This window comes from Petaurus breviceps, unplaced genomic scaffold (genome assembly GCF_028583685.1).
Source record: "Petaurus breviceps papuanus isolate PSGF00001 unplaced genomic scaffold, PetGlider_PUasm1.0 185, whole genome shotgun sequence".
NCBI lineage: Eukaryota > Metazoa > Chordata > Mammalia > Diprotodontia > Petauridae > Petaurus > Petaurus breviceps.
Genome location: NW_027185797.1, coordinates 10,432,888 through 10,460,639, shown reverse-complemented (window position 1 = coordinate 10,460,639; position 27,752 = coordinate 10,432,888). Strand labels below are relative to the sequence as shown.

General features: G+C 39.4%; 1 long non-coding RNA gene across 1 annotated transcript; it reads right to left on the bottom strand.

Annotated features, from left to right (window-relative positions):
* Positions 1-3,368: 3,368 nt before the first annotated feature.
* On the bottom strand, positions 3,369-8,853 carry LOC138161667 (uncharacterized). The gene is made up of 3 exons (XR_011168418.1): positions 8,698-8,853; positions 8,317-8,421; positions 3,369-4,461 (listed from the first exon to the last, which is right to left on the bottom strand). It is a non-coding gene; the product is annotated as an uncharacterized lncRNA (long non-coding RNA).
* Between the last annotated feature and the right edge of the window lie 18,899 nt (positions 8,854-27,752).

The window sequence follows — 27,752 nt, the reverse complement described above, 5'->3', positions numbered from 1 at the left end:
CATGATTAAGTAGAAGATAATGTGGTGATGGGGAAAAAAAGCAACTAGGAGAAAAAGGAGGAACTCCCCTTAGGAGGTAAGGCTTGAAAAGCTTGAAGGAAGGATGGGGAAAGAATGCATTCTGTGCCTCTGCCTGATTTAACTTGGGACAAGGTAGAAGGTTTAGTCTAACCCCAGGCTGACTTCCCTCTTCTCCTACAGTAGAGCTGGCCTCCATATAAACCTGCTGATGCACAGGTTCTATAGAAAGGTAAGACAATTTATCTCCCAGCTTTCCTTGCTCTGGAATAAACAAAGACCTACTTCATGGACTGACCACCAAATGACAGAGAAGGTAACAACAGGATAAGAACTGCAAAGCAAGGTTTAGCAGAGAGGTCCTGCCTGCTATCAAGGTAGGCCCTAGTTCTTATGGCAAAGCATAAGATCTGGCAAATTTTACTCGCCTAGAAATATTCCTCTTATAGTCTTGGTGATGGACTGTATTTGTGTGTGTGTGTGTGTGTGTGTGTGTGTGTGTGCATGTGTGTATGGGGGGAGGGATAGAGAGAAGGAAAGGGAGAAGGAGGGAGAGACAGAGAGAGAGAGAGAGAGAGAGACAGACAGACAGACAGACAGAGAGGGAGGGAGAGAGAGAGAGACGGAGGTTAGAGAACCAGCACAGGATAGGCTCATGAATGATCAGAAAATTGACTGGACAAATTCTAGGATTTAATGGGATATAGTATAAAGTGTGAAATGTGAGAAGCTGGATTCACATGGGCCTAACTGATGAACATCTCTGGTCTTCTGTCCTTTACCTATAATCATTTATCAGCTGTGAAATGAGGCATTTGGACTGGATGACTTCAAATGTGTTCTCAGGCTCTTAATATAGAATCCCATATATTTTTGTGCTTACAACTCATGAAGATTACTAAGATATATAGATAGACAATTGATCTATGGGAGAGGAGAGAGAATTTCATTTGCACCAATGAAATCATGGTTCCTTTGAAGCAGTGAGGGGATCCATCCATATGCCTACCACATGTATACCTGGTTTTGGTTGTTGGTTTTAAAAAAGCAGCCTTGGTTTCTTAAAATAGATTTTTTTTATATCTTTGGTTTTTAGATTCCCCCCCCACACATCTGTACCCTCCCAGAAAGCCATCCCTTATAACAGTTCATTTTTTAAAAATAAAAGAAGGAAGACAAGGAAAAAAAAATTGAGCAAAACCGATCAACACATTGAAAAAAACTGACATTAGACACAATGTTCCACATGTGGGCCCTCCCCTCACTTCTACAAATGAGTAGGGGAAGGCATTTTTTTTAGCTGTCTAGTTATTATCTAGATTTTGCCAGAAAGCTTTCATAACACGCAAGACTTCTTCACATGATCAAAAGAATCACGGGATATCTGAAAAATTAATATGCTCTGGGAGGATCACACATTCAGAGTGAGAAGAGACTTCAGAATTCCTCTTCTCCAACCCTCTCATTTTCTAAATGACATAATGGAGGACCAACAGACTGAAGTGACTTACTGATCACATGAACAGTAAATGGAAGATCTGGGAATCGAACCCACAGCCTCTGATTCCATATCATGAACTCTTCCAATCGCACAATGCTCCCTCTCATGAGTGTATCACCTTGGGGACAAGTCAGACAACAGGCCAGAGGGAAGCTGGGCAGCCATGGCTGGGGAAAAGGGTGGAACTGTCCAGAGGAAAGACATAGCAATTCTAGCACCTAAATTATTTGGAAACTTGGTATGAAGGAGACTGGAATGTGAGCCTGAAAGGCCTTCTCAAAAGTCCCTTCACCTTACTCAGTAGGGAAGAATAAACATAGGTTGCTTTTGGTTCATTCAATCAGGGCCATATCTGTTAGATTCTACTTCCACAGGGTTCTATAGGACCCCAAGGGTGTTGGAGGGTCTCTTGTCTCTGTTATTTGCTCTAGTTTCGATCAGTTGTGTTCCCCTTTATTTTTAGGGGTTCAGTCACTAGCACCAAAGTTTTTTTTTTTTTTTAATATTAGATAGTTTTTTCAAAGGGATATTTACTGCAAATATGTTGCAAGAAAAAACAGACAAATCATTTCCCCAGTGCCTGAGGAGCGTAATTCCCCCCATTCCACTTTGGTCTCTAGGGAGAGATAGTGAGTTTTACAGATTCGTTCAATTCCTACATAACATTAGTCCCAATAAGTACAAATCTTAACCCTGTTTGCCTGTTTCTCATCTGTAAAATGAGCTAGAGAAGGAAATGGCAAACCACTCCAGGATCTCTGCCTAGAAAATCCCAAATGGGGTCCTGAAGAGCAGAGCATGACTCAACAACAAAAAAGCCCAGGGCAGGTTTGTATCCCAAGACCCTTGCCTCAGGGCTCTGCTGCTGGACTAGCTGAAGCACCTAGCCTAGGTTCCTAGTCCCCTATATCAGCTCTTGCGACAGATTGGAGACTCGGATCCCTTTCTTCTAGAATAGAGAAGAAGGAAAAGGCTGAAATACCAAGCCCATTTCTTCAGATCACATGGCCTAAGGGCTGGGGAAGAAGCTTACTCTCAGGACCCTTCCTCTTTACCACGTGGTCTCACTAGCAGTGAGTGAAAGACTCACTTTCACCCTTGCTGAGTTAGGACATTTTGAAGGTGCAATCCACTCCTGCTATACAGTCAATGGACAAAAACTACTTTTAGCTACAAGGCTGTCTTAATATACACTTGGGGAGGTTGGAATACCAAAGTCTGCTACAGGAAAATGTGGCTGCCTTCCTTCTACAAGGCTTAGTTCCCTAGTCAATGAAATGAAGGGGTTGGACAAGACAATCACTAAAGTCCCTGTCAGATCTATGAGTCTATACTTTGACACAGCAGACAAAGTCTTACTCTAGAAGTAGAGGACCCAGGTTCAAATCCCACTTCTGACACTTACTTGAGTAACCTTGGACAAATCACTTACCCATTATGGGTCTCATTTTCCACATCCGTAAAATGAGAAGGTTGAACTAGGTGACTTGAGAAGTCCCTTCTGGCTCTCAGGCTATAATCCTATGAATTGCTTGACTATAAGAGTTCTCTATTATGTGAATTGTTTTAACTGTAGAATTCTATGAAATTAGACTTTAGTTCTTTAGTGGACTACAGAAATTCTTAAAGGATCCTTTGATTCGATAACTGCTTTGACTTGTACCGAGACCATCTAATTCAGTGAGCTCATTTTACAGATAAAGGGATGTCTATGTGCTTAGCTCTGTGTTAAGTGCTATAGAGGATGGGAAAGAAAAAGATAACACATACTCTACCCTCAAAAAAGCTTACAATCTAGTAAGGTGAACAGGACATATATGCTTGAAACAAGGAAAAACATTCCTGCATAAGGAAGTATAAAAATTTATGTGATTTTCAGAGGAATTCAAAGCAAAGGACAATCATTGTGGGACAGGGATCATCAGGGACATATAATGGAAGTTTTTAATGTATCTTCATCCTCACTGATCTCACTGCAACATTTGACACTGCTTGCCAACACCTTCGGGGCAGCTAGGTGGTTCCATAGTGCATAGAACTCAGGGTATGGAGTCAAGAAGACTCATATTCCTGAGTTCAAATCTGTCTTCATACTAGCTGTGTGACCCTGGGCAAGTCATTTAATCCTGTTTGCCTCAGGTTTCTCATCTGTAAAATGGGCTAGAGAAGGAAATAGCAAACTGCTCCAATATCTTTGTCAAGAAAACCCCAAATGGGGTCATGGAAAGTCAACTTAAAAACTATTGACAATATCAATAGCCAACACCTTATTCTGAATTCCATTTCTTTCCTGGGCTTCAGAGACATCATATTCTCTAGATTCTTCACCCACCTCTCTGACTTATCCTTCTCTGTCTTTTTCACTAATATTTCATTCTCTTCCCAAACCCTTTGGATGAGTGATCTCTGTGGATTTGTACTTAGCCCTCTTCTCCTTTTCTCCCTATACTCTCTTCCTTGTAATATTCATATCCCAAGACTTCAACTGTGATCATTACGAAGATGATTCCCAAAATAATATGTCCTGCCCCACCCTCTCTCTGAAGCTCCAGATTCCATATGTCAACTGCCTCTAGGATACCTGGTTTTGCTGAAGACTACCCTTGTAACCTTGAGCAAATCACTTGATGTTTTCAGATCTTGTTATATGAACAATGATTAGACTGGGAGTCTTCAATGGTCTCATTCCAGCTTGAAATATATGATTTTGTGAAATACCTGAATATTTCACTAGCCCTTGTTCAAAACCAAAGTTATTATTTTGCCCTCAAAACCTATTCCTCTTCTTCTTCTTCTTCTTCTTCTTCTTCTTCTTCTTCTTCTTCTTCTTCTTCTTCTTCTTCTTCTTCTTCTTCTTCTTTCTTCTTCTTCTTCTTCTTCTTCTTCTTCTTCTTCTTCTTCTTCTTCTCTTCTTCTTCTTCGTGTTAGTTAAATGCAAGGTTCTGGATATAAAGATATAAAATTAGATACTTCCTGTTTTTAAGAAGTTTATAATCCAAGAAGGGAAATGCACCCCCCAAAATGACACAAAATATAATATATCATAAAGGAGAGTTTCAGATAAGGGACTACACAAAGTTGGAGGAGAAAACCTCTCCACATCAGTGCATAAGTTCTTTTCTCCACTAGAATGCCCTCCTCTTGCTGTGAGGTCGGGGCCACAATTAAGATCAATTTGGACTGAGAGACAGGAAAGTCTTCATAGAGGAAGTGGGGAATTAGTTGGGTCTTGGAGGAAGGGAAATTAAGAGGTGGAGATGGAAAGATGCTTCCATTTTAGGCATGGAGGGATGGCATAAACAATGGGACTGGAGGCAAGTAAAGGGAGCTGCTAAGTTATCAAATGAGATAATGTTTGTGGAGCATTTTGTAAATATTAAGGTACAATATCTTAGCTGTTGTCATTATCATGCTATATATGTGTGTTATCATTAATATTATCATTATTAAGTTCACTTCTTGACCATGTTCTCACTATCCTATGGCCAGTACTCTCCTCTCCTCCACCCAACCTTGGACGCTGTCCCCACATCCCCAGTTCTGACAAGTGAGCTTCCAAACCACTTTCGAGCCGTATCTACCTTGTGTTACCACTTATATCTTTTCCACCCTCCATTCTGGCTCCCTTTTTGGTGTAATCTTCTAATAGAAGTATGTTCCTTGAAAACAGGGACTATCTTGCATGTTTATAGACAGAGCTTAGTACAGCACAGGGTACAGTACAGTAATTGCTCAATAAATGCCCCATCCATCTTTATCAAAATGTCTGTCAGGCAGCTAGGTGGCACTGAAGTGTATAGAGCACTGGGCCTGGAGTCAGAGAGGCTCATCTTCCTGAGTTCAAATCTGACCTCAGACATTCACTAGCTGCATGACCCTGGGCAAGTCACTTCACCCTGTTTGCCTCAGTTTCCTCATCTGTAAAATGAGCTGGAGAGGGAAATGGCAAACCATTCCAGTATCCTTGTAAAAAAAAAAAACCCAAACCCAAATGGGGTCACAGAGTCAGATATGAAAATGACTGAACAACAACACATCTATCTATCTATCCATTGGTCCATCTAGCTAGCTCTCTAGACCAGTGCATCTGGAACAGAGAACGTTTGAAGGGGAGTGATATAGAGTGAGGAAAGAAAAATCAGTTGGAGACGGATTGTAGGAGGCTTGAAAGAAGTTCATACTTTATTCAGAAGACACTGTCAGGCACTGTAGGATACTCTAGGCCAATTCTTTGATGAGTACAATGCATTATAAAGATTACTAGGGCAGATTAGAGATGAGAAGGGTTGGTAACAGAATGACAAGTGCAGAGATGTAATAGTAGTCCATGTAAAATGTGATGAGGGAAGTGGAAAAGAGGGGATGGGTGTAGCAGACAAATTGACATGACTTGGTAAATCAATCTCTGTGGGGGAAGTGGAAGGAAGAGGTTCAGTCTGAGAGGAACTTGCTTCTAATTAGGGAGGCTAGTCTCCATTTTCTCATACTCTTCAATCTTCCATCCTAGCACCTCAAGGAAAAAATGCTTAAAATCTAGGTTACGACTCAAGTCTCAGTTTCCCCAAGGTAGAGAGTAAAAGAGGTATATAAATCAGACCTCACTACATATGTAGCTGTCCCTTGTCTATGGTATTTAGAGATGTCATCTGTCTTTTTCCACTTGCACCTCTCGAGAGTTTCTCTTATACCTACTTCTTCCCTAGGAGACCTTCATCCATGGCCAACCTCTCTAGTATTGGGATAAGCTTTCTCTCATGCCTCCTGACACACTGGGTCAGGGGTAGAGACAATCCCTTATTCCTCTATGTTCGTTCCAGACCCTTCCTCTGGAGTCTGTCATTCCTGCCCTGGCCTTCCTTTCCTCACTTTGGTTTTGACCCTATATCCAGTCTAACTATACATTATCCTCTGTCCTTGCTATTACCCCCCCCCCTAAGCTATCACCACTCATGTCTTTCCAAACTCCAACCCTACATTTCCCCCACTACCTGCCTCCTCTGCTCTAACTCAAGTGCTGCTGAGGGGGCAAGTCACATAAACACACTGAGAGTGTCCATTACAAACTTACATCATTCAATCTCAGCTGGGTTCTCACTGCTATATGGCAATCCTTTTATTATCTTTGATTGCCTCTTATTCCTACCTCATACAGTGACTATTTTTTTTTAATTTTATGAGCAATCGGGGATAAGTAACTTGCTCAAGGTTACATGGACAGTTATTTCTGGGTGTGGTGCCAAGTGTCGGAGCCTGGATTCGATTCCCAGGTCATCCTGACACTGGAGCCGGTGCTCTGACTTGCTGAGCCACCTGGCCACCCCTAATACAGTGACTATTTTAATCCCCTCAGCTTATGACATGTTAAATTTCTATAGCGTGAAACACACACACATATAAACTAAAAGGCATACTATACATACATGGCTTAAAGAACAATCATCAGAAATGCATGTGTGTATGTATGTATAACTACATATATACACATATCTGAGATAATAACTATAAAGAAATGAAATTCATTCGTGTGACCTTGGGCAAGTCAATTAACCTCAATTGCCCTCCAAAAAGCAAAAAAAAAAAAAAAAAAAGAAATGAAATTTATGTTCAAACTTAGCTTATGGAAGACAAGGAAGGATGATCAGAGCGGAGAGAAGTGGTGACATGTTTCAATGGGCTTGAGTCATCACAATAGGAATTATCTAGGTCATGACATGGATGTCACAATATGTAATGTTCAGATTGCTACATACAGTGCTTAGCACGTGTGGGTGGCTAAAGGTAAATATGAATCAAGACCTGCATAATCTGCGCATCTCTGAGAGCCAGGATCCAGCTGACAGGCTAGAAGATTGGGCTGAATCTAATAAAAGTTAATGACATAAACAAAAATTCTTACACTTGAGTCCAAAAAATCAATCTGCCAAGTACAAGCACTAAGGAAGTGATAGTCTCACTGTTTTCACCTTGGTCAGACCATATGTAGAATATTCTTTTCATTTTTAGGCCCCATTTCAATAAAAGCTTTAGCCTGAAGAAGAGAATATTGTGGGGACCAAGATGGGGGAGGGAGAGGTGAGATATAATAATTGTCCTTAAATATTTGAAGCATTGTCTCTGAGAAGGAATAGCTTCATTTTGCTTGACCCAAGAAGGTAGAACAAAAAAAAACATTGAGTGGAAGATCAAAAGGGGCAAATTTAAGTTGGATATAAGGGAAAATATAAGAATTAAAGCTGTCCCAAAGTAGAATGGAGTGTCGAGATGCAATGGGCTTACTCTTCATTAAAGGTTAAAGAAAAAGGAAGGATACTCACTACTTAGATGTTATAGTGAGGATTTTTGTCCAAATATTCACAGAACAGGCTGGGATCTGGGGTCCCCTCCCACTCTGAGATTTCATGATTCTATCTGTCCTTGGTTGAGGAGAAAAATGGGAATGATGTGTGTGGGTTTGGGTTTGGCAATAGATGGACCTGGATTCAACTCCTGACTTTGTTACTTTTAGCCTGAGGCATTTTGGGTAAGTCACTTTTCTCTTCTGCAAAATGAGGAAGTTGGGCCAGATAATCCCCCTTTCAGTTCCTCATTTTATAATGCAATTAGATTAAAACCAAATCCAAAACAGAGGTAAAACTATGTAAAAATCTAAGAAACTAAGAAAACTAAGATGTTTTGGGTGGTGGAACAACTTGTCCCTCATTTGTAGAAATCAGTGGAAGGAGATATAACAAAAACGAGGGAGGGGTCTTAAAACAAAGTAAACAAAACAATTCCCTTTTCCCAGAGTTCCCACTCACCCCCTGCTGGGTCCATGCTCTTCCCTGGGCACTCCCTGCTTCTCTGAAACTTCGGTAGGCATGGCTTCATTTGCTCTCAGCTATTACAGGAGGGATCTGAAAGAACTATCACAGGAATCACAAATAACACCTCAACAAAAAGTAAACAAATAATGCTGATTATCTAAATAATAAAGGGTACGACAAAGTACTTAGGAGGTAGCTGCCAGGAAATTCTGAATCAAACAAACAAGCACTGAGAGCTGATCTCCTCAGAGGATTCTGCCCATTGCAACGGAAATGCCCACCTCTTCCCACAGCCCTCTCCAGGGCTTCCCTTTCTCCTTTGCAGATACAGTTCTTAAGAGAGGGACTAAGAGAAGATAGAAAGCTCTAGTTCACCATGCAAGGGTTTCTGGGATCTCCCTGGTGAATCTTAATTCTAAGCCGTGTGGACCATGGCGGATGTGCTGGGGAGAACTCAGAAGAATCTGGCCAAGGCTTTGTTAGGTGGGGAAAAGTGACACAGAGCCAAATAGGGTGTTGTATACACAGCTTGGAGGATAACAGAAGCAGCTGAACCCGTCTGACTCTTGACGAGTTGCGGCATGTGGATTTCTCAGAACCTCTGAGTTTTTGTTTTCCTCAATAATATGCCTCTTCTGAGTTGGGGCTTTGGGTAGAGTGCCCTTCTAGACAGAGACAGAGGCACAAGGGCAGAAAGAGGATCCGCTGGAGCTGCTGTTGTTCTTCAATGGCCTGTAGGGCCTAGTTCATGCTGCCCACTGGAGTGCCCAAGGCGCTCCTACATCGGATCAGGGAGAGCTCTACCTTCTCCCCTTCCCCATATAGACATATGCCTGCAAAGGGCAACATTCCCTCCACTGAAGATCTAATCGTTTTAGAATTAATAAGGGGATATATGGCTCTTTTAGCCCTAGTGTTCAAAGTTAATGCTGCCCATCAACAGAGTCATGGCTTATATCCTAAAAGGCCTGGCAATGTGATGCACCAGAGAGACCCATGGATTTGGTGCCAGGAACCCTTTATTCAAATCTCTACTCTACCCCTTCCTAGCCATATAGTCCCGAGCAGATCATTCACCCTCAGGGACTCAGTTTCCTAATCTGCAAAATGGTGACAGTAATACTTGTACCACCTGTACCTTCTAGATTTGGAACCAGAAAGGATTTCAACGATCATTTAACATGAAGCAGCAAGGTGGGACAGTGGCCTAGAATCAGGAAAACCCGAGTTCAAATTCAGCCTCAGAACTAACACTACTTCACTAACTCACATTAACTATGTGACTCTGGGCAAGTCATTTCACCTGTTTGCCTCAGTTTCCTCATCTGTAAAATGGGGATAATAGTAATAACACCCACTTCTCGGGGTTGTTTTGAGGACCAAATAATAATTATAAACTGCTTACAGGAGGTAAGGTAATTTTATGATTGCAAAGTGTTTACATAGTGCTATATAAATGTTAGCTATTATTATCATCTGGAGTCAGGTGTGGGGAACCTGCAGCCTCAAGGCTGTGACCTCAAGGCTGCGGGCTCCCCACCTCTGATTCTAGTCCAGCTGGCTGGGACTTCATAGGTCATCCATTCCAACATTCTTTTACAGATAGAGAAACTGGGGCACAGAGTGTAAATGGCTTGCCCAAAGTTACACAGCTAGGGAGTATTAAAGGTGGGATTTGAACTCAAGGGTTCTGACTCCAGAGACAGTGATGATCTTTCCACAGCACCACAGGGCAAGGTTGTTGCAATGCATGCAAGTCCTCAGTAACGTTAATAGTGTCATAGAGGTGAATACTATTATCTGCCACGGAAATGATTTTCTGAGCGTTCTTCTGAACAGTATGAAAAAATATTTTTTTCTTTTTAATTGGCAGCAAGTTGCTCCATCTCCTGCACTAATCACCAGGCCACTAGTTGCACTGCTTCCCTTGTTCTGAGGGTCAATGAGTGTCTCCCAAGCCTCAGCAATCGGCTCTCATGGCCCTCTCGCTAACAGAAGAGCAGCCAGCCCATTTAGCTTTGTGTACCTTTAAATAGAAGTGGAAAGCAGTCGGGTACAGAAAGAGAAAGGCTGACTGACGAAATGAACTTTATTATCATCCCTTGCTGTGTTTTCACTCAAGTATTTTAACTAATGGGCTGTTTACCACAGCCTCCGTTTAGCAGCTCGCCCTTGTGAAATTAAAACAAAAACGAATACTAAAGACAATTCATTTCTCCTCTTTATCACTCCTCAGTGATTTGCACTAGGTGAAGGCCACAACCCCCAATTCACAACCTGCTTTAGAAGACTTTATCATCCTTATTGAACCAAAGTATATAAAAATTACAATCCCGAATACCCCACCCTTGTCAATAATGACCTTCCTTCTCTGACCTCTGTAAAATTTTGTTTTTAATCCATCAATCAATGAACATGCAACAAACATACTCACTACATGTCAGAATAGATATAAAGACCAAAATAGCCCCTGTCCCCAAGGAACTTACTTTCTAGTTCATTCATTCCACAGTTGGTTATACATCTCTATTTGTCTCTCTTCCTATTCTGAGATGTGAAGTTCGGAGACGGACACACACAGTGTTTTAACTAAATTTTGTGTCTCCCCCAGTACGCTACAAATGGGGAGTCTTAATGAATATTTGTGGGGGTGGGGGGAAAGTGAATGGATGAATGTTTGTTGAATGGATGTGAGTGAATGAAAGGACATAGCTAGCTATCCTGTACCTTACTCTCATGAGTGTCTGATGGAATCTTAGGACGACAATAAAAGTTCATCCCTTTAAGGGTATGAACTGCATTGGTGTTTGTACCTTAGTTTCTGTCAGTGGAATTTACACGCTCCTGGGGGCATGTTCCTTTTTCGTCTCCCTGATCTATTCATAGTGCCTGGCACATAGTAGGCATCATTGGCTCCTCTCTCCAACCCATTGCCAAATCTTGTCATCTCTACTCTTACAAAACCTTAGTGTATGTGCCATTCTCTCCACTCACACAGCTGCCATCCCAATCAAGGCCCTCATCACTTCCCACCTAGATTATTGCAATAACCTTCTACTTGGTCTTCCTGCTTCCAAAACTCTCCCCCTCCAATTCATCCTCCACTCAACTGTCTAACTAATTGTTGAAACATGCAGGTTTGACCACATTTTGCCTCTACTCAATATGCTCCAGCAGCAACCCAATACCTCCAGGATCAAATATGAAATTCTCTGTTTTTAATTTTTTTCACAGCCTGGTCCCTTCCCACCGTCCCAGATTTCTTACACCTGACTTCCCAACATGTGCTCTACAATCCGGGCTCACTGGCCCTTTTGCTGTTTGTGCCTGGAACGCTTTCTCTCCTTCCCTCTGCTTGTTAATTTCCCTTTCCTCCTACAAGACCCATTGGCAAGTCTGCCTTCTGTGGGCAGACTTTCTCAGCCTTCCCCTCTGCGAAAGCTGCCTCTTCTGAGATCACCTTTAATTTTCTTCAGAACAGAATAGATGAGGTATTTGTTTTATGATTACTATGTGCCAGGCACTCTGCCAAACACTGGGCAGTCAAATATAAACAAACAGGCCAGTCCCTACTCCCAAAGGGCTTACATTCTAAAGGTAGAAGACAATGCAGAAAGGAGAGCAAGGAAAATGGGGGAGAGAGCCCATGTAGGGGACTCGGCAGCTCATAAGAAAGTAAAGAAGGACTGAGAATAAGTCAAGCAGGGAGTTGAGTATGGCTGGGGCCCTCCTTTCAATGGTGGTCTGGGCTAGGGAGTCATTAGTCAAGAGAGGGGGCTCAGGTTAGAAGTTTCTCCAGGGTGGGAAGATAACTACCTTTCTTTGCACTTTGCACTTTAATCATGGAATGAACGGGTTGAGTGGGGTTTCCCTGACTATTTAGCCCATCCTCCTAATGTTTCATGAAGGTTTTCTTGAGATGGGCTTAACATTATCCCAGTTAAATTTGCAACCATTGGTAACTTATTAAACACAGAATTTAGAGGAAGCATGGTGTAATAGTACACTGGTCTTGAAGCCAAGATCTGGTTTCATGTCCTACTTCTGACATATACTGGCTGTGTGACCCTGGGCAAAGTCACTTAACTCCTCAGTGTCCTGGGTGATTCTCTAAGGCTGTGATACAGAGAAAGTGCCCATGGGTCTTGATAGAGGGAGCTTACTTACCTAAGAGTACTCTAAGCCAGTGAGATCACAGGTGTAGGCACCATTCCCTGTCCTAAACGCAGAATTAACACTCCCTCCATGCTCCTTTGGAGCAGAGACTTGGTATCTTCCTTCTCTAGCTATCTATGCAACACCTTATCATCACTATATGTAGTGTGGACAACTGTTGGTGGTAGAATGGACCCAACAGAGATAACAAGGTTCTCCCAAGTAAATGGCTGTACAGACTGATATTTGTTTACATTTGTATGTGCTTGGAAACATTTAACCTTTAAAAAAAAAGTGAAATGATTAGAATAAGTGAAACCTGGAATGAAGTGAGCATGGTGACCTGCATTAGGGAATCACCAGACAGGAGAAATGGCCATATGATGTATGCATTTTGTTTGTACCTTGCAATTTACACATTATCTCCCCTCTTAGAATATAAACCCTTTGACAGCTGGAACTGTTTTTACCTTTGTTTATATCCCAGGTACATAGTAAGTGTTGAATAAATGTTTGTTGACTGGATGACTAGATGCTTAATGAAATGTTATGTTGAATTAAATCAAATTGAATTGAATTTTCTCTCAGGTTCACTCTTATGCATTAAAATATTGGCTCTTTCATAGGAGAGTAGAAGGATCCCTGGTTCTAGAAAAAGAAAACCTTGGTTCACATCTGGTCTCTAATGTCTTACCTTTGTGATATTGGGCAAATATTGGACCTCAGTTTCCTCATCTGTCAAATGGGAAGGTTAGACTATATGACCTAGCTCTATGCTTCTATGTTTCTCCTAAACATTTAGCTTAGAATGACATCCATTTCTGGACTGCAACATTTCTTTACAATCTTTTTCTTCCCCTTGTGATCCAGAAGGGGGTCTGCATGATCACATCCCACAAAAGAACTTAATGGAAGCACAAACTATTTCTAAACCCGCTGGAGCCATAAGTATTGTGTAGCCACCCTCCCAGCTGCATCTGGGAGGAAGGGAAAGAAAGATTTGGAAAAATAGGTTCAACTCTTGACCCATGCCATGGAGACAAGGCCTGTTATTATCATCATCACCATCAACATCTTAAGCAATCAAGAAAGAAATCCGACGCATGAGAATTCTTCCCGAAGAAAGACAACAAAACAGTCACTCGGGCTCCTTCAGCTGGGCTCATTCGGACACTTGCATGCTTCCTCTCGCCATCGGCCAGGCCCCCACTCGTTCCCTCCCTAGGTGCCCTTTTAGCAGCAGCCGTACACAGGGATGGCAGAATAATAGTCATACTCATTTGAAACTAGCAAACGTAATGTCACAATGTTAGATTTCCCCAAAGGAAAAGGTATTTAAGGATAATCTAGGCACCAGCTTCAAATCCACCCTGGTTAACTACAGGATGAAAATTATTTTTCTTTCTGTAATTACCAAGGTAGTCCCCAAAGGTGTTTATTATGTTCGACTGGCATGAAGTCTCCAGGAGTGTTTGGAGGGAGTTTTCAAGGTTGCTAAGAAGGGTGAGTGACGGGAACACAGCCCTGACCTTGTCCTTGTATCAAATGCCTTCCCCCTAGCCCAGGTAGAGTCATGTTTGGGAAGGAGTCTGCTACCAGGGCTGGGAGGAAAAGTTTCTATTTACCTAGAGGGCAAGTACAGTCATAAACAGATACTCTGCTGAACTGTCTGACTCCTGGAACCAAACACCACCCAGGTACCTCAGGTTTCAGCAAAGAAAGGGTGGGGAGCCTTACTTCTCTCTGACTCTGTCTTTCTTTCTCTTTCCCTCCCTCTCCTCTGTCTCTTTGTCTTTGTCTCTCTCTTCCTTTGCTTTCTCTGTCTCTCTTCCCATGTCTTTCCCTGTCTCTTTCTCTATCTCACTCACTCCTGGATTTTTATTATTTTCACTTATTTTCTGGGGCAAAATCTTTCAGGATGACACCAACATGTGTACCAAACATTACCGCAGCCAAAAGTTCTTTCCCAGATCTGGCCTGAGACCAGTTTGCCTGTAAGGATTAATTTTAGGCTATTCTTATCAGAATGAGTCTGACTGTGGCAGTATGGGAGCTAATTCTCTGACAATAAGCCTGCTGTGGTGTATTTGGTTTCCAGTTTGTTTGTTTTGATGTGTACAAAGACTGCAAAATGGATAGCCATATCACACTTGCCTCTAAATGAGAGTCACAAACTAGCACAACATGGAAGGCTTGCAGCATTTGCAGAGCTGAGTGGTAAACGAAACAGGAATTTTCAGGAAGTCACAGTGAGGGCCGTTCCCTTTCTGCTTAGTACTGCAGTCTTGGGAGCACATCTACCTGGATTAGGATAACTGAATTACAATGAACACTGGGGAGGAATGTTCCCAAAGCATCATGAGTGTGACAGGTGATGTAAGTTTAAATTCTGGTCCTCTGAGCAATCGTTTCAGAAGGTGCCTTTTTACCCTTAGCTAATTATGTCTGCAACTCCCAATGTCTTATCACTGCAGGAGTTGAAAGCTATAGAGTACAGGTTCCAGCTAAGTTAGAAAGGTTTGGAATATGGACCTGGTCAGGGATTATATTTTTATTGTTAAAGGACCCGCCTCACAGAGGCTCATCACCACCATTTTCCATAGGGTGATAAAATTTTAGATGATAGCAATTCTCAAAGGCCATATCCATATGCTGAATCATTAGATTATCAGATATTAGGATGTGGATAGTGAGTTTGAAGGTACTCTTGTCTTTCCTCCTTATTTTACAGAGGTGAAAACTTAAGTACATAGGATTTGAAAGATTTGCCCAAGGTGCCAAAAGTAAGTAGTAGATCCCAAATAAAAACCCACGTTCTCTGACTCCAACTCCTACATTCTTTCCATGGTGTCACCATTGGTATAAAGTACCCAACCCAAAGAAAACCCAGATCCTTGGAGGATTTATGTAAGCATCTCTGACAAAGAAGTGTCTAGTTCTTGAATGTTTCCCTTGCAATCAGGGGTTTCCTGGTCAGTAGTTATTACTATGGGTCTATATGTAGAAGAGAAAGGTAAATAAAGATGGTGTCATCTACCTTCTAGTCTTATAATTTAGAGGACTTCATTACCATTGTCTTTGCTGACCATCAACATTGGTATCTAGGCAGCTGGTGGCCAAGTGGGTAGAATGCTGAACCTGGAGTTAGGAAGACTCATCTCCCTGAGTTTAAATCTGGCTTCAGACACTAGCTCAGTGAACCTGGGCAAGTCACTTAACCTGGTTTGCCTCAGTTTACTCCTCAGTAAAGAACTGTAGAAGGGAATGGCAAACCACTACAGTAGATTTGTGAATAAAAACCCAAATGGGGTCCCAAAGTATTGGACATGACAGAAATGACTAAACAACAACAAAAAGGGAATATTGATAGCAGCTGCCTTGCAAGATTGTTATGAAGATCAAATGCAATATTTGTCAAGCATTTAGCAGAGAGAGTGGCACATAGTACGTGCTATATAAATGCTAACTATTATTATTATTTTCTGTTACTAGCCACAAGGGACTGTACTAGGTATTTATAAAGTATGTGCGGAAAATACTACACATTTGAAAAGGTCAACAGAAAAATGCCTCCAACAAGCTAACTTATAAAATATTACAGAATCATAACTAGAAGGAACCTCAGAGTTCAAGCCATACCTCCTGAGCAGAAATCTGCAATGTCTCTTGCAAAGAAGAGACCCAGAAGTCCACCAATAGTCCATTGTTGAGATCTGTTCTACAGACTTTTAGTTACATGCAACAATTTAAATATGACTTCACTTTGTTAAATATAACATCCAACACTAATTAATCTATCTCCATATTCTGAAGACTCTCTCTATCTTTTTTTATGTTTTTGCTTTTTGGAGGGCAATTGGGGTTAAGTGACTTGCCCAAGGTCACATGGCTAGTTTGTGTGTGTGTGTGTGTGTGTGTGTGTGTGTGTGTGTGTGTGAAGTGTCTGAGGCCGAATTTGAACTCAGGCCCTCCTGAGGCCAGGGCTGGCACTCTTTTGACTATGCCACCTAGCCGCCCCACTCTTGCTTTTTTTTAAAACATGACTCTAAGGACCATTAGTCATTGCTGTTCTGCCATTTTTCAGTCGTGTCTGACTCTTTGTGACCCCATTTGGGGATTTCTTGGTAAAGCTACTGTACTGGCTTGCCATTTCCTTCTCCAGCTCTTTTTACAGATGAGGAAACTGAAGCAAAGAGTGTTAAATGACTTGCCTAGGATTACACAGCTAGTAAGTATCTGAGGCCATATTTGAACTCAGAAAGATGAGTCTTCCTGACTCCAGGTCCAGAGCTCTATGCACTATGGTGCCCCCTAACTGCCCCATTAGTCATTACTCCACCTCCAATGACCAGTGCAAAGGGATTCAGTATACCAACATCCATTAGATACTATGAATTTTATCACTATGGCTTTCCAGAGGTTTCCATTGTTTGAGGGAGTCTTTTTTTGCAGGGGGAGCTTCATATTATATGAGACTTAAAGGGAAGAGGCCAACTGTGTTTCTTGAAGACCCACAATTTACCATCAAGAAATATCTGATAATGCCATCTTATTTTGTTTGTTATTGATTTCTTTTGGGGTTTGTGGTTGTTTTTGGAGAGTGGGTCTCTGTCTCACCCAGGCTGGAATTACAGTGACCTCTCATGGCCATATTTCACTGCTAATCCACACAAAAGCTTTGACCTGCTCCATTTCCAACTGGGCCACTTTGCCTCTCCTTGGGCAGCCCAGTCCCCTTCACCCTGCCCTACCCCCCAGTCCAGGGTTCTCACTATATTGGTGCTAAATGCAGTGCAGACACCGAACTGACTTTCACTTAGAATTCCCAAACTTAAGTGTTCCACCAGCTTCAGCCTCCCCGAATAGCAGAGATGATAGGTATGAACCACCTCACCCAGTATGTCATATGATCCTGCTAATTCCTTCACTCTGTTTTACCTTAAGGTTATTATACTCAGTTGGTGCTTGATGATTGGTTGGCTTGTTATTCTTGTATAGTTTCCAAGGCTGCTCATTTGTGTAGATTAGAGTGTAAATTTGTTGTGAACTGGTGCCTATCTTTTTTTTTGAGGGGGAAGCTCTTTCTGCCCCCATAGCTTTCCATGCATCTTTGAAGGCTTCATGAGTAGACCACCAGCTCTTTAACAACAGGCATGATGTCATATCTTTGTTATCTCTCCCAACATAGTGCCATACCTATAATAGGCACTTCGTATTTATTGAATAAATGAATCAATAATTAATATTTATTGAATAAATGAAACAGTAATTAATAATGGTGCCAGATAATGAAAATATTGGGTAGAACCAATCCACTGCTCAAAGCAAAGAAATTATGAGAAAACCATTCAAATAAAGCATCAATCAGATTAAATTCAATGAAATTATTGCTCCCCAGCTATCTGCAAATGTTGAGTTTGGAATATTTTAAGTAGTATCTGAGGCAGACTCATTGGTGAAAATACATCAAACTGGGCAAGATAGTAGCCTTTAAAAATTTCAGTGCCATCTCTAAGAGGGCCATAAAAATTGAATAGGAGCAGATAGTTTTGCCACCCTATGTCCAATTAAAGTTCATAAAGTGGTTGGCACTTCAGAACCTAGTGTTTCTTCTTAAAGACTATCTGCCATAATAAGATTCTCTCTCTTTCTTCCCCTACTTCTTTTCCTCCCTTCTTCCCTCTAGTGGGTCCTCCATAACAAAAAAAAACACACCTTTTGGAAAGAGGAAAGAGGACCAGAGAGTCAGCAAAACTGTCATGAATGTGAAATAACATATTCGTGCCTATTTCTCTCTAATATAAAAACAAAGTGCCATCTATCCCAAATATGGTGTGTTGTAGAAAATGAGTGGAATAAACAAGATTTAGGCAATGCTTAATATACTGGACTGCTCAAGAGAACTCCCATCCCCATTGTGCAGGATGGTTTGAGAGAATTTACTGTCTGTTTGTAGCTAGCTAGGGAGAGAAAAAATGACAGCCAAGATGCATTTAGAGACTACACTTGTGGTCTTACAGCTTAACTCCTAGTCAATTTTGATCAAAACAATCCATGGAAAATACCTGCTACACTCACCAAAGGGATGAACTCTTAGCCTCAGGGAAGAAAATCCCTCAGTAGGAAAAATGAACTCTCTCAGTAAAGTGGAAGGACTACCCTATTATGCTGTCTTGAGTAATAGGTAAAAAAAGGTAACCTGCCATCTTGAGCAAGAACTAGCTTATAGAGCCTCCTGGAAATTCAGTAGCATAAAAGATATATTAGATTTGACAAAAGCTTTTTTTGCATTCTAAGGAAAACATATTCAGGACCACAGAAATATCCTGGCTTTCTAAATTCTAAAAACAATTGACCAAGTGGTAATAAAATTGCTATCTTAGGACCACTGCTGTCCCTAATTAGTAGCAGACTAATGTGCACGTAATCTGGGGGCCGAGGACCAAAACTAGCCGACGTGGATTCTTTTGCTTCGTAGTTAACTATACAAACCCCATATACATATGAGAAAGAGGATTTCACAACCCCAAATTTTATTCTGATTTTAAATTTGAAAAAAAATTAAGATGAGAACAACGTTGAGGTCCAATAGTATGTTCTTCCAAGTTAAATAGGCTCATTCTTTTTTTATTCTATAGGAAGCTCCTATCTTGCCACTCTCATTGTGCATTTGACTCATTCATTCAACATTCATTCCTTCCTTCACTCATTCCTTCAACTTTGCCACAAAAATTTCTCTAGGTTCCCTATTTGTGGAGCACTGGGCTAGATGAGGAGGGATGATACAAAGTTTAGTCATGGGCAAGAGTATTCTGGAGCCAGGTCTAACTAACCAGTTCTAGATCTGATGATTAAATTTTCAACAAGAACATTCACACATCAAAAATGATTGCCAGAAATAAATATGATTTATTGCTTTGTTGATTGTCTAGACCAGGGGTGGGGAACCTGCGGCCTTGAGGCCACACAGAATCCAAAGATTTAGTCAAAGGGTTGACCTTGAGGACCAAAAGGGCCACATGTGGCCTCGAAGCTGCATGTTCCCCACCCATAAGAAAATGTTAATAAAGCAGAATTAAACTTAAAAGCGTGTTCCTACTTTGGTTGAGAGCCTGGTTGTTAAACATTTACCGGCTCACCCTTGTATGGCTCTGTAAACACTCATTGAATCCAGCAAAAGTGCAATGGAAGAAGAGTCAAGAAATGAAGTCATCACTAGACTGGAGGCCTGGTGACTGCAGTCCGATAATAACAGAACTTTACTTTTGGTTTTCAGCTTTGCCAAGTACTTTACATTCATTATCTTATTGTAGCTTCACAAATAAATCCTGGTGAAGACACAATTTGCATCCTTACAGTCAAGGAAGGGGACAGAATAAATACAGAGAATTATGATAATAGAATGTGATAAGGAAATTAAAATGTAACATTGTTGAAACCAAGGTCATTTTTTATTTTATTTTATTTTTTTTAAATCAAGGCAAGGTCTATTTTGTTTTGTCTTTGCATCTCCACTGCATAGTACAGTCCCTGGCATATAGCAGGTAAGCTTAATAAATATTTGTTGTTTAATAGTTGAATTGAAAATAAAGTTCCATGTGAGGAGAGAGCAAGGAGGTCCTTACTGATTAGAAGCAGCTAGGTGGCATAGTGAATAGACTGCTGGACCTAGAATCAGGAAGACCTGAGTTCATATTTGACCTCAGACAGTTAGTAGCTAGCTAGGTGACCCTGAAAAAATAACTTGACTGCTTTCTCAGTTTCCTCATCTGTAAAATGGAGCTAGGTGGCACAGTGGATAAAGTGGAATCAGGAAGACATTTTCCTGAGTTCAAACTGACCTCAGGCACTTACTAGCTGTGTGACCCTGGGCAAGTCACTTAACCCTATTTGCCTCAGTTTCCTCATCTGTAAAATTATTTGGAGAAGGAAATGGCAAATCAGTACCTTTGCCAAAAAAAAAAAAAACCCAAATGGGGTCATGAAGAGTCTAACATAACTGAACAAAAATGGAGATAAAAATAGCTCTTATCTCCAATAATTTTTGTAGAAATAAAATTAGTTAATATTTATAAAATACTCTGCAAACTTTAAGAGAGCTATATAAATACTCGCAGTATTATTATCTAATTTGCTAATCACTCATAAGTATTACTTTTGACATATGAATATACATCTTTGTTGATGGTGAGAGCTTTAAGTTGATTCTTAATATTTAAATTTTTTCCAGTTGCATGTAAAAGCAATTTTTTACATTTAAAAAAATTTTGAGTTCCAAATTCTCTCCCTCCATCCTTCCTCTCCCCCTTCATTGAGAAGGCAAGCAATTTAATATAGGTTATACACATGCAATAATGCAAAATATATTTCCATATTAGTAATATTGTGAAAGAAAACAAAGGAAAAAAACAAGAAAAATAAAGTTTTTTAAAGTATGCTTTAATATGTATTTAGGCTTCATCAGTTCTTTCTCTGGAGGTGGATGGCATTTTTCTTCATAAGTCCATTGGAATTCTCTTAGATGATTGTATTGCTAAACAGCTAAGTAATTTATAGTTGATCATTGTACAATTTTGCTGTTACTATGTATGATATTTTCCTGGTTCTGTTCATTTCGTTTTGCATCAGTTCATGTAAGTCTTTCCAGGTTTTTCTAAATGCACATTATTCATCGTTTCTTATAATACAATAGTATTTCATCATAATCATATACCACAACTTTTCAACCATTCACCCATGGATGGGCATTCCCTCAATTTAGACTTCTTTGCCACCACAAAAAGAACTGCTATTAATATTTTTGTACATATAGGTTATTTTCCTTTTGCTTTTTATATCTTTGGGATACAGATCTAGTAGTGGTATTACTAAGTTAAAGAGTATTTGTGGTTTTATAGTCCTTTGGGCATAGTTCCAAATTGCTCTCCACAATGGTTGAATCAGTTCACAACTCCACCAGCAGTCCCAATTTCCCAACACCTCCTCCTACATTTATCTTTTTCCTTTTCTGTCATATTAGTCAATCTGATAGATGTAAAGTAGTACCTCAGAAGTGTTTTAATTTGCATTTCTCTAATCAATAATTATTTAGAGTATTTTAAAATATAATTACTGCTACCTTAGATTTCTTCTTTTGAAAACTGCCTATTCATATCCTTTGACCATTTGTCAATTGGGGAATAAATTGTATTCTTATAAATTTGACTCCATTCTCTGTATATTTTAGAAATGAGACCTTTATCAGAGAAACTTGGTGTAATTTTTCCCCTTGGTTTTCTGTTTTATTTCTACTCTTAACTGCATTTAGTTCACACTAAATTTTTTTAAATTTATGTAATCAAAATTATTCATTTTATATCTCATAATGTTCTCTATCTCTTATTTGCTCATAAATTCTTCCCTTATCCATATATCTGACAGGTAAACTATTCTATGTTCCCTAATTTGCTTATGGAATCATGGAATATAGTCTGCTATTCACTTCCATTTTATGGATGAGTTCATCCCATTCACAGTTATGATTACTAACTACAAACTGTTCATTTCCCTTTATCCTACTCCCCCACCCTATTTATTCTTCTTTCTCTCTCCTTTCACCCTGTCCCTCTTCAAAAGTGTTTTGCTTCTGCCCACCATTTCCCCCAATCTGCCTTCCCTTCCATCAGCTTCCCCTCCTTTCTCTTATCTCCCTTCCCTCCTACTTCCCAATATTGCAAGATAGATTCTATATACAACTGAGTGTATATTTTATTCCTTCTTTGAATCAATTCCAATAAGACCAAGGTTCAAACATTGTCTGCCACCACCATTTTCTCCTCCACTCTTAAAGTTCTTTCATACCTCTTTTATGTGAGATAATTTACCCCCATTCTACTTCTCCCTTTTTCCTTCCCCAAGAGCATCACTCTTTCTTACTATATTATCCCATCATGGTCAACTCATATCCATGCCCTCTGTCTCTGTACACTCCTTCTAACTGCCCTAATAATGATAAAGTCCTTAGGAGTTACAAGTATCATCTTCCCCTCTAGGAATGTAAATAGTTTAACCTTATTGAATCCCTTATGATTTGTTCTTCCTGTTTTACCTATTTATACTTCTCTTGAGTCTTGTATTTGAAAGTCATATTTTCTGTTCAACTCTGGTCTTTTTTTTATCAGTAATGCTTACAAGTCCTCTATTTCATTAAATATTGTATCAGCAAGCACCCCAGCATCCCCAGGGTGGCTGCCAACACAGGTTCTTAGATCTGCTTTGCTAAAGGAAAGCAACTCAAAATGGGTTAACAAGCTTACTTTAATCAGTCAAACATATATCGTTTACCTAGTTCAGGGGAAAAAGGTCAGCACTCCGAACTTCAGAATTTTCAAGACAGAGAAACGGATTAAGTAGACAGGTTTCCAAACTGTCCAACCATTACATCCATATCAAATCACAGTTACCATCAACATCTGGGTTTTTCAAAGCCGGGGGCTTCCCAGAGTCTCATCTGATCAAATCACAGAACACTTCTCAAAGTGAGCCCCAAAGCAAAGCCTCACATCACGGATTATATAGCCCTCTTCTGGGTCAGAGAATGCAACCACCCTCTTGACCCACTGCCCAATCACACAGCATCAAGGTGTGGGCATTCCTGAAAACCAAGCCTCCTGCCACAGGCTCCATGTGACCACATTCAGCCTATTAGGAGTCAGAGTATATTTTCAAATCAAGGAAGGTTCTCAGAGTCTCTTAAGCCTATCAAAGGGCCTAAGGGCAGGGAGGATCTTTAAATTTGAATTTCCATTACAAATATCCATTTTCCCCTGAAGGATTGTAGTGGCAATCACACTGGCATACTCAGGATGACTGCTAGCACAGGTTGTTAGATGTACTTTACTAGGAAAGATAGCTGTTTAAGGGGTCAACAATCTTTTTTAATCACATTTACTAGTTCAGGGGAAAAGTCAGCATCCTGAAGTTCAGAGAAAATACAAGCAGAGAAATAAAGACCAACAGACAGGGCTATGACTGCTTGAATCAGCCTTTATATCTGATCAGCCAGGTTGCTCTGAACATACAGTCACTGAGAATCTTGACCACGGAATCACAAGATCCTTCTCATAAGCGAGCACCCTAAGCAAAATACCAATTCAGAGTAAATGTATACTTCTCAGAGCCAGAAGGCATCACAACCCTCTTATCAATATCTCCTTTTTTTTGTCTTTTTGGAAGGGGGAAGGCAGGGCAATTGGGGTTAAGTGACATGCCCAAGGTCACACAGCTAGTAAGTGTTAAGTGATTAAGGTCGGATTTGAACTCAGGTCCTCCTGACTACAGGACTGGTGCTCTATTCACTTCATTACCTAGCTGTCCCCATCACAACCCAATTGACTCAGTACCTAATTAGAAATTAGCAAAAGGTGTGAAAGCCTTCCTATGAGGAAGTCTCCCCTTAGCAAGCTTCCCTTAATGGGCTCCACCTGGGGCCGATTAACAGGTGGGGAAGATCTTAAAGGATTTTTTTTACATTACAATTTTATATTACAAGGATTAAGCTAGATTTTTCTGGGTGGTAATTCTTGGTTTTAATCCAAGCTCTAGAATTTGGCTATAATATTCCTGGAAATTTTCATTTTGGGATCTCTTTCAAGAGGTGATCAGTGAATTCTTTCAATTTCTATTTTATCCACTGCTTCTATGAAGTCAGAGAAGTTTTCCTTGATGGTTTCGTGAAATATGATGTTTAGGCTCTTTTATTGATCATGGTTGTCAGGCTGTCTGATAATTCTGATAATAAATTATCTCTCCATCTATTTTTCAAGTCAGTTGTTTTTCCAATAAGATATTTCATATATTATTCTATTTTTTTATTCTTTTATCATTTCTTGATGTCTCGTGGAGTCATTGACTTCTACTTGCCCAATTCTAATTTTTAGGAAATTATTTTCTTCAGTGAGCTGCTACATCTCATTTTTTCCATTTGGCCAATTCTACTTCTTAAGGAGTTCTTTTCTTCAGTGAATTTTTGTACCTATTTTTCCATTTGCCCAGTACTGCTTTTTTAAGGAGCTATTCTCTTCAATGGGTTTTTTGTATCTCTTTTACTATTTGGCCTATTCTGTTTCCTAAGGTGTTATTTTTTTCTTTATTTTTTTTTTTTTGTCTCCATTACCAAGCTGTGGATTCTTTTTTTAATTTTCTTGTATCATTCTTATTTCTTTCCCCAATTTTTCCTCTATCTGTCTTATTTTATTTTTAGAATCCTTTTCCCCCACATTTTATTTTATTCTTTTTAGTCCCACATTATTTTAATAGTATTTTATTTTTCACAATTACATGTTAAGACAATTTTTAGCTTTCATTTTTCTTAGATTTTGAGTTCCAAATTTTTTTCCCTCCATTGCTCACCTCTCCTCCCTCTTCCAAAAATGGTAGGCAATTCAATATAGATTATACATCTGCTATTGTGTAAAATATATTTCCATATTAGTTACAGTTTTGAAAGAAGAAATAGATCAAAAGGAAACAAAAACAAAAAAAGAATAAACTAAGTGAAAAAAATATGCTTCAATCTCCATTCAGAGTCCATAAGTTCTTCATCTGGATGTAGATAACATTTTCCTTCCTGAGTCTTTTGTACTTGTCTTGGATCATTGTATTGATAAGAAGAACTGAGTTATTCATAGTTAATCATCATACAATGTTGCTGATACTATGTACAATGTTATCTTGATTTTGCTCATTTCACTTTGTATCATTTCCTACAAGTCTTTCCAGGTTTTTCCTGAAATCTGCCTGTTTATCATTTTTTATTGCACAATAGTATTCCATTACATTCTTGTACCATAGCTTGTTCAGCCATTCCCCAGTTTGTGGGCATCCACTCAGTTTCCAATATTTTGTCACCATGAAAACGGCTGCCATAAATGTTTGCACATATACATCCTTTTTCCTTTTTTATGATCTCTTTGGGTAATAGACATAGTAGTGGTATTTTTGGATCAAAGGGTATGTACAGTATGGTTGCCCTTTGGGCATATTTCCAGATTGTTCTCCAGAATGACTGGATCTATTCACAACCCCACCAACAGTATAGGAATGTCCCAGTTTTCCCACATCCTAACCACCATTTATAATTTTCTTTTGTTTGTCATGTTAACCAATCTGATGGGTGGGAGATGATAGCTCAGAGTTGTTTTGATTTGCATTTCTTTAATCAAAAGCATTTTAGAGCATTTCCTCATATGCCTATAGATAGTTTTGATTCCTTTATCTGAAAACTGTCTGTTCATATCCTTTGACCATTTATCAATTGGAGAATGGCTTGTATTATTATAAATTTGACTCAGTTCTCTATATATCTGAGAAATGAGGCCTTTATCAGAGCTACCTGCTATACAAATTGTTTCCCAGTTTTCTGCTTTCCTTTTAAATCTTACTTGCATTGGTTTTGCTTGTATAAAAGCTTTTATTTTAATATAATCAAAATTATCTATTTTACATTTTATAATGCTCTCTATATTTGGCTTGGTCATGAATTCTTTCCTTCCCCATAGATCTGACAGGTGGACTATTCCTTGCTCTTCTAATTTGCTTGTGGTGTCACCATTTATGTTAAAATCATGCACCTATTTTGACCCTATATTGGTATACAGTATGAACTGTTGGGCCAAACTAGCTAAACTATACCCAGTTTGCATCCTATTGTTTTCCAGTTTTCCTAGCAGTTTTTGTCAAATAGAGTTCTCACCCCAAGGGGTGGATCTTTGGGTTTATCAAGCACTAGGTTACTATGGTCATTGACCAATGTGTGTTGTGTACCTAATCTATTCCATTGATCCACCATCCTATTTCATAGCTAATACCAGATAGATTCAATGATTACAGCTTTACAATATAGTTTGAGATCTGGTATTACTAGGCCACCTTTTTTTGTATTATTTTTTCATTAATTCCCTTGATATTCTTGATCTTTTGCTCTTCCAGATGAATTTTATTGTTATTTTTTCTAGCTCTCTCAAACAATTTTTGGGGTAGTTTGATTGGTATGGTGCCAAATAAGTAAATGGGTTTAGGCAGAATTGTCATTTTTATTATATTGGCTCAGTATTCCCATGAGCAGTTGATATTTTTACAGTTGTTTAGATCTGACTTTATTTGTGTGAAAAGTGTTTTGTAATTGTGTTCTTAGGTTTTTCTTGGTAGGTAGACTCCAGAATATTTTATATTGTTTACAGTTATTTTAAATGGAATTTCTCTTTCTATCTATTGCTGCTGGGATTTGTTGGTCACATAAAGAAATGCTGATGATTTATCTGAGCCTACCTTATATTCTGCAACTTTGCTAAAGTTGTGAATTATTTCAAGTAGCTTTTTAGTTAATTCTCTAGTTTGCTGAGTATACCATCATATTATCTGCATGCATAATGGTAATTTTGTTTCTTCATTGCCTATTCTAATGCCTTCCATTTATTTTTCTTCTCATTGCTATGGCTAACATTTCTAGTACTATATTGAATAATAGTGGGGATAGTGGGCATCCTCGCTTCTCCCCTGATCCTTGGGAAGGCTTCTAACTTATCCCCATTACAGATAATTCTTGCTGATAGTTTTATATAGATACTGCTTATCATTTAAAGAAATGCTCCCTTTCTTCCTTTGCTCTCTAGTGTTTGTAATAGGAATGAGGGCTGTATTTTGTCAAAAGCTTTTTTTAGCACCTATTGAGATAATTATATGATTTCTTTTGGTTTTGTTATTGATATGGCCAATCATGTTGATAGTTTTCCTAATACTGAGCCAACCCTGAATTTCTGGTGTAAATCCCACGTAGTCTTAGTGTATAGTCTTTGTGACATATTGCTGTGATAAACTTGCTAGTATTTTGTTCAAAATTTTGGCATCAATATTCATTAGCAAAATTGTTCTATAATTTCCTTTCTGTTTTAGTTCTTCCTGGTTTAGATATCAGCACAATATTTGTGTCATAAAAAGAGTTTGGTAGGACTCCTTCTTTGTCTATTTTTTCCAAATGCTTTATATCATTTTGGATTTAATTGTTCTTTAATTGCTTGGTAGAATTCACTTGTGAACCCATCTAGCCCTGGAGATATTTTTATAGAGAGGTCATTAATGATTTGTTCAATTTATTTTTCTAAGATGGGGTTATATAGGCATCCATTTCCTGATCTCTTAATTTGGTTAAATTATATTTTCATATATATTCTTCAATTTTACTCAGATGCTCAGATTTATTGGCATATAATTGGACAAAATATTTCCTAATGATTGCT